The sequence below is a fragment of the Daphnia magna genome, linkage group LG6, assembly GCF_020631705.1.
Source record: "Daphnia magna isolate NIES linkage group LG6, ASM2063170v1.1, whole genome shotgun sequence".
NCBI lineage: Eukaryota > Metazoa > Arthropoda > Branchiopoda > Diplostraca > Daphniidae > Daphnia > Daphnia magna.
In genome coordinates, this window is record NC_059187.1 from 199,605 (window position 1) to 207,072 (window position 7,468).

General features: G+C 40.1%; 3 long non-coding RNA genes across 3 annotated transcripts; 1 reads left to right on the top strand and 2 right to left on the bottom strand.

Annotated features, from left to right (window-relative positions):
* Window positions 1–83: 83 nt before the first annotated feature.
* Window positions 84–936, bottom strand: LOC123473683. The gene is made up of 2 exons (XR_006647858.1): window positions 552–936; window positions 84–484 (listed from the first exon to the last, which is right to left on the bottom strand). It is a non-coding gene; the product is annotated as an uncharacterized LOC123473683 (long non-coding RNA).
* A 352-nt stretch (window positions 937–1,288) lies between these two features.
* LOC116924711 lies at window positions 1,289–2,463 on the top strand. The gene is made up of 4 exons (XR_004395105.2): window positions 1,289–1,857; window positions 1,920–2,045; window positions 2,135–2,252; window positions 2,317–2,463. It is a non-coding gene; the product is annotated as an uncharacterized LOC116924711 (long non-coding RNA).
* A 1,242-nt stretch (window positions 2,464–3,705) lies between these two features.
* Window positions 3,706–6,848, bottom strand: LOC123473846. The gene is made up of 5 exons (XR_006648167.1): window positions 6,672–6,848; window positions 6,509–6,595; window positions 6,302–6,450; window positions 6,042–6,236; window positions 3,706–5,940 (listed from the first exon to the last, which is right to left on the bottom strand). It is a non-coding gene; the product is annotated as an uncharacterized LOC123473846 (long non-coding RNA).
* Between the last annotated feature and the right edge of the window lie 620 nt (window positions 6,849–7,468).

A 7,468-nucleotide genomic window follows, 5' to 3' on the forward strand; every position in this document is an offset into this window, starting at 1 on the left:
TGAAAAATAACTTTTGCCAAAACACTGTGACTGTTTAGAAGCAGTTGAGCAGACATTTGTTTTCACCAAAAAGAATTTGGTAATTTTATGTTTGTGATATGCATTTATTGACCTGACGGCGAAACCAACCGGGACAACGGAGTGGGAATGATTTGATTTACGAACGTTGTTTAGGCAAATCATCTCCGCACTCTTTATAGGACACGGATACAGAGTTGTGTGATTGACCAGATTTAGATTGGAAATCTTATGAACAGTGGATTCAGTATAGAGATAGACTTTTGAAATTGAAAAATCTATCGGCTTAATTGTTGTCTCGTGAAAACCTCTTAAACTCGATTTTCGAGGGGAGTTTCACGTGATGAATTGTTAATTATTCCTTAAATTACATGCATACTTGTTGGAAATAATGGGTGCATTTTTTTTTACGTTTGGATGTCGCCCCAAAACAAGCGGAAGCCCATTCAAGGCGTTATGCCATTTCCTGAAATGGAACATTCAGAACATGTGGTATATGTTCGCAAATTGTCAAGATCTATTCAGAGTGGTACCGTAAAGTATGGCTGTAGGAAAGGGTACGTAGGCTTCTAAAAGTGAAGAACAGCTCTGACGTCTTTGGTAAGCAGAAAAGGTACTGCAGAGGGAAGCGTCACATGACGGTTTTAAGGATGGACGCTTTCGTTTGCTTTGCCTAATGCATTTTTGCTTGGAACTGGTAGGTGGCGTTAACCAGTGGCACCCAATCTTTATTCTTAAAAGCCATATGTTTTCTTTACTTTTCAGGGCGATTGATTGATGATAATTGTTGGTTAAAACATGAAGAATACCAATAGATGGATAAGTGGAGGACTATAAAAGTATAAAACTGTAATTCCCCATGGCATTTTCATTCACGCATGCGCGACCGTTCGTAAGCAGACGAACCATTGAAAGAGCCTTGCGCAGTCTAACTGCATCCAGCCAGATACTAGTAGAAGACGAAAAATTGTTTTGACAAGTACTGTCATATCACTAAATATCAAGTAGGTAACGGGTTTACTCGTGTTAAATGTATGATTTTTCGATTCGAGTCCATTTATGTGTCTGAACTGATATTGTACTTTTAGAACTTTTAAAACACCGCATAACTTTTATTAACAATAGTTAACTTTTACAACTATCAAAATCTTGTTAACCATTTAAAGGAGAACAAAGCTCATTTTTTAGATTTCCTGGATTTTCAACTTCCGGTTTTAAAATGCCAAATAACTCCTGATTTATTGGTCTGTCAGAAAAAATATTTACATTTTCGTAATCCTCGTCAAATTTGGGGTCGACTCCATGTATCAGCTCAAAATACCCGAAAATCGTCAAAAATCGCAAATTTTGGTCAAATCCGACTTTTGCCTGAAAACATGTTATTCCGACCCCAAATTTGATAAGGATCACGAAAATCCTACTTGTTTTGTTATGGGATCACTATTTCCGGAGATATTGACTACTTCTGGTTACTTCCGAAACATTTTCGTGACAATTTGCAAAAAGTAAAAAATGAGCTGTATTATTTTAACAATTTCAAATGTTTTTTCTTGCATGCATTAGGGTGTTGCAGCTTTTATTCGGTGTTTTTCTTGTTATCAACCGTACAGGCTGACCCTACAATATATGACTTATTGGGGGAAAAAAAAAAGTAAAAGTCTTTTGCGCTAGATGGCTATGTAGTGACAATGACAGACATTGAGTTTGCCAAACAGTTCGTCTGCTTTGGAAATAGGTAATCTGTTTCAGGAATCGCGTTGACGTAAGCACGTATGTGAGAATTTTTTAAAAGAAATTAGTTTTTCTAATTTAAAAGGGCAGTAAGGCAGCAAAACAAATGTATCTTCTACTGATTGTTCAAGTGTTTGACCATTCTAATCTTCTGATTCCTCACTCTACAGGCCTTGCTTCTATCGTAAAGTTTAGTTCAGCCCATGCACTGAGCTTACCACTGAACATGGCAATGGTGGTGGTCTAATGTTTAACAGTGTTGGTAGCAATAAACAAACAGAACCTTTTTCACGTTGGTGAGTACCTTAAACAAGGACTTCAGTCGAAATGGGTATGATTTTATTAAAATTTGTTTGTTTGTTTTTTGTTTTTTTCCCTCATCTAGATAAACAATTATGGTGAATCGCAAGAGATTTCTGATTGAGGACAGATACCAGTAAAGTTATAACTGTTGCAAGCACATGGGAATATCTCCACATTGATTTTCATACTATTATGTTGCGGTATTCTTATACATTCTATGCATATTCAAGTGCCCCGTGATTTACGTTTTCCTATTCATTCCAGACCAACATTTCCCAACTAACCATGAAAGATGTTGTTTAACTATATTTGCTCATACCAAAAATTGAATGCGGAAAGAGAAGAAGCTACTTGCACATCACCATTGGTTGCTGTCCCGAAGATAAAATATAAATTTTTTAATAAATTAAAGTGCATTTCTGGGCTCCCTTCTTTTCTGTGGCCCTGTTTCCCCTTGACTTATGATAAGCCCGTAGGGGGTCATGCCCCTACTGTGATCAGCAGCAAAGGTTGTGAGTGCGCTGTCCGGAAAGGGGACGTGGGGGTCCTCAAGTTCTGAGATATCATTGGAGGGCGAAGAGGCTACCCACAAATCCGAATAACGGTTAATCGCTCACGTAAAAACTTGTCCGAAACCTTCCATCCTTTTCCGGCTTCTCTTAGCCACTCCCCGGGTAATCTCCCCGGGGGTTCAGTTCAATTGAGGCTTTGTCTACCCCTGCACTGGTGGACTTTAAAAGTTATTTATCAATACAAATTCTTTAAAAAAAATCTTACAGTGTTTTTCTTTGATGGTTGATTTGGTGCTTCTTTTTATATCGATATTAGCTAACTTGGGGATCGAACCCAAGAAATCCAATGTGCTAGACGCGTGCTTTACCATTAAATTCAACCATGATTTATTTTCATTGCAATAGGCATACTATTTTAATATAGTTTGGAGGCATATCAACCATTATACATAGTCATCAAAATTTGAATTACCTATGGTAAGATCAGCTATGGCAAAACGGTAGCGTGCTGTGCTGATGATCCAAAGGTCTCTGGTTCGATTCCCAGACGGGTTAATATTGTATTGTCATAGTAAGGACGGAAAAGTTCTCTGCGCAGCGACTAGCATCGAATAGAAACCGTTTCTTAAATTTTTGCGATTTTTCCTTATTTCGACATTTAAACGTTTGCTATGAAAAATAAAACTTTCATCTATTATATATTTTCATACCATATTCTCTACATGAGAACCGAACCATAGACCTTCGACTTGTGAACCCGACGCTCTACCACTGAGCCATTTACTGATATATGTATGTTACTATAATTTAGAGTCATTTTAGGAAAGAAGTTTGGACTTGTAAAAAAACAATGACGACTTCCCTCTCGTTGTCTGAACATTGGCTGCCTTGGAACGTCGAAGTCAGGACACAGGCCACTTGCCTTTCCGAATACCAATGGCCGAATACCTATTTTTTTCTCAGACGGATATTTTACTATTACACCGTCAGCTGCAAGTCGAAATCCACCATTTTTCTATTGGGTGTTCTTTTTACGGAACCGACTTTCCTTTTTTGTTTTTTCTACCTGCCAATTGCTTGTGGTGGCAGTGACGCATTTAACGTAAAAATAAAAGAATGCGACCACCACAGTCCAGTGACATTATAGTTCAGACCAAGTTGTGTATTTGCCACACACAAAAGACACAAACAAATTATCCAGAATTTCGTACAAAAAAGAACGAAAGAAACATACAAAAAAAAAACCGCCATATTTATCAAAGCCGAACAGCGCCCACCTAAACATAGACACATGCACGTCGCAATCGACATTTTAGTGATTTTACACGAAAACATTACAAGTTAGCAGGGCCGTCTTTAAATTTTTTGTTTGATGAAAAGTTTTTTTTTCTAGGGAAATCATTTCTGCTTATGGCAAACATCTTCTTCCTCTCATTCTGACCTCTATCTTTTTTTTCTTCATCTTCTTCGTCTTTTTGCAAACATGTTCAGCACTTGGTAAATGGGAGAGTGGGTATCTGTTGAAGGTCAGGACTCCGTTGCTGTTCCAGCACAACCCCGCTGGCCACAAAAATGCGCTCACTGTTCATAAAAATGAGTGCAGTAAGGCCCGTCTCTTGTTCATACGGGTACATATTCGAGTGCGGCTGCTGGCCTGGTCGCTGGCTGTAGCGATCGGCGTCGAAATGCGGCGCCCCTTCAAAACCCATGTGAAAGGGCGGCGGATGCGAATGTGGAACAGCGGCGTCGAATTGGTTCCAACTCGGATGCCGGTGCTTGGTCCTCAAATGTGGTGAATTGAAGGCACAGCTGATGGTGGTCGGAAGATCGTGAGTCCCACTGTCTGGTTGGCTTTGGCTGCTCAACTGGTGGTGATGATGGTACTGCTGTAGTTGGAGGGGAATCAATGGCCAACTGTCGTCATAACATCGAGACGAATCGCGGATGACGTCATTGCTGTTCTAACAACGATCTTCCTCGTTTTGATCTGGCTGGTCGTGCAAGACGGCCGGGCCTCGTTGCACCTGAATTTGTTGGTCACAGACAGAGAGCGCTACCGCCACGCTTTCACAATCTCCTCGTAAACAGGATCAGAAATCATTCCGCTTTCCTCTTCTTCAATTTCTTTCGCCCACGTTTTGAAGACACCTCCAGCTCGTCTCAGATTAATCTCCATGTGGGTGTGGTTTCACGACGAAACGGAGCGGTATCCTTGTTGGAGCCCTCCAAATGTTGTTGGTGGCCATGGGTCAAACGGACCGGGGAGGTTCGCGGTTTGGCTCGGAATTAGGCAATCAGTTGAGCGTTCACGCGGCATCTTCAGCCAGAGTCAGATTGGGAATTGGTGGTGGGTTGTGTTTCCACTAAGTCGGCCTATACTTCCATTTCCTTATGTTGTGGCTAGGTCAACGTCTGTTGTTGTTGCTGCTGCAGCTAGACTTGCTGCTGAACTAACGGCAAAAGGTCGCAAGGTTGTTCTGATTGGGAGAAGAAAATCATCTTGTTCGGAGCCGACTTTTCCAGAATCACGTCTGTACGATTTGCACGATCCTTTATAATAAAATCAAAGCGAGAAATCGGCATATTAGTTTACCATACATCAAAACATTCATGTCCGGACGAGAAGTATGATGAATCACCTCTAGTGCATTTGACTACTGGCTGCTGTTTTGAAGATGCGGGTGCTGAATCACGAAGGGCTGTTTTTCATGTTGTTGAGCCGTATGTTGCTGCTTCTGTATTTGTTGCTGATCCTTCGAAATTATTATTCTTGTTGTCGTTGTTGCAATCAATTGTTCATTCCTCGATGAAGAAACGAGTGATGGACGTTAAAAGAGTAACAGCAGGGACGTGGCCAAAAAATATCAAATTCACTGGTGCTAATATTCTCATCGTTAGTCCCACAAGTCGACTGATGTTGAACGCCAGTAGACAATTCCTGCATGCGGAACACATTGCCAAGGGATAAAACGGTTTTTTTTTTTTTTTTTTTGGTTGGTAGGCACTGGTGAGGGGATCTGGTGGCCAGATTTATCACCAGGTGATGGGCGCGGTTGGCCCTTTCGCCTCGACGATGCTTTTAGCGTTCATTGTTTGGCTTGTGTTGTGAGCTGTTTTTTCATATGAGCAGTGTAAATGTTGTAAGGTGTATTTTTTGTGTGGAAGAGGGCGATGGAAGTACCATCATTTATATGCGAACTTGTTAGGCGATGTGTTAGGAAGAGGTGTGAACTGTCCGTGTAGTGGTGCGTGCCCGGATGTGGGAGCAACTATGCTCACCAGGAGAGTTGAACTCGGATCTCAAGGTGCCCCGATCACCAAGTGACGCCTTATCCAACTCACCCATCCGCCCCCCGGATAAAACGGTTTGTGAAATCTAAAAAAACCAAAACAAAAAACAATTTCTCATTAAAACATACTCTATTTCAACTTCAATGAATTAGCTGAACTTATTATAAAAAAGATGATGAATAATACCATAAACTTAGATAATCAGCTAATCCTGCTGGTGCCAGTAAAAATAGTTCAACAAGAAATGTGCCAATATCCCAGCAGTAGGACAGGTAGAATATTTTCAAGGTGATGAGGTGACTAAGAATCATTTGCTTGTGCACTAGTCAACAGAATGCTCACAAATAGAACATCACTTGGAGGATAAGCATTTAAGGAACCCTACAGCCAAAGGTGAATACTTAATTTTGAAAGTATGGTTTGTTGGTCTAATCGCTGATTCCTACTTTGCACTGTTGTTGATACTATCCTAAACCTCAATATCTCCAATCACTAATACTTCCAACACTTTTACGGCTGATGTAAGGTCTGGAGAACAACGTCATCACACCACAAGTGGTATGGCTTTTGGAGTGATATGATCATAGCATTAACACTAAATGGATAAATAATAAGTGAAGTTACACAATGTTGTGACAAGGCTAAGCAGATACCTGTGAGAGATGAAGATTTTGGTGGCATGGTAAATTCAAACATGCCTCATTTGTTCTCCTTTAAAAATGAGCTTGCCAGCATTCAAACTAAACCAATGGAGAATCAAGGCTATTAGTTTTCTTTCACTTAACATCTGTTTTCACTCATGAAAATGAACATTACATTTCGGATCACTGTTTCCAATGTTACCGCTAATTCTGATCATTCTGTAAGAAAAAACCTTGCAATATCATAACAGAATTCCATCAAACCCAATTCTAGAACGAAATTGCCTCACCAATCTTGAACTCTAAGAAGACACACAGCCAGGTCTCTTGAAACAAGTAAACTAAGAGGTAACCAGACATTCGCAAACACAAATGTAAATAATACTCACGATGCAAGGCCAAGACAGCGTAAGAGACAGCTCCTAAAGTTGTTAAGTTGGCATCTGGTAGATGAAACGTGAAAAATATATCCTACCCTAGATAGTCGGATAATCTGTAATGATCCTGAAAATCAAAACTCACTGTACAATGTGAACGGCTGAATCATTGGAATTCTACGAAGGCATGTAAATGAGCCAAAACTTTACAAACGCACGCCAAGAAAGTTTGAGCGCTACTGAGTTGATTACGTCGATTCCATTTTCGAAACGCCCAAGGCTATTCATTGGCGTTGCAATAAGGTGTGGAACGAATGCGGAGTTAGGACACGAATCAACAGCCAATCAGCCACGGGCTTTCATGTTTTTGTTTCCCAAACTGTAACTTTTTTTCTGGGAAGAGACGATAATACAAAAAACAAACAAAAAAACATCCCTTTTTATCTATTTACTAACTTACCTTTCGCGGTGTCCCAAATAAACTCATTAGAGTAAATCATATTCAAAAATAACTCGGCTAGGATTCGAATCACATACTACCGACTCACTTAGCCATTACTCTACTACTAGCTACAACGTTCAGTTTACAAAATTA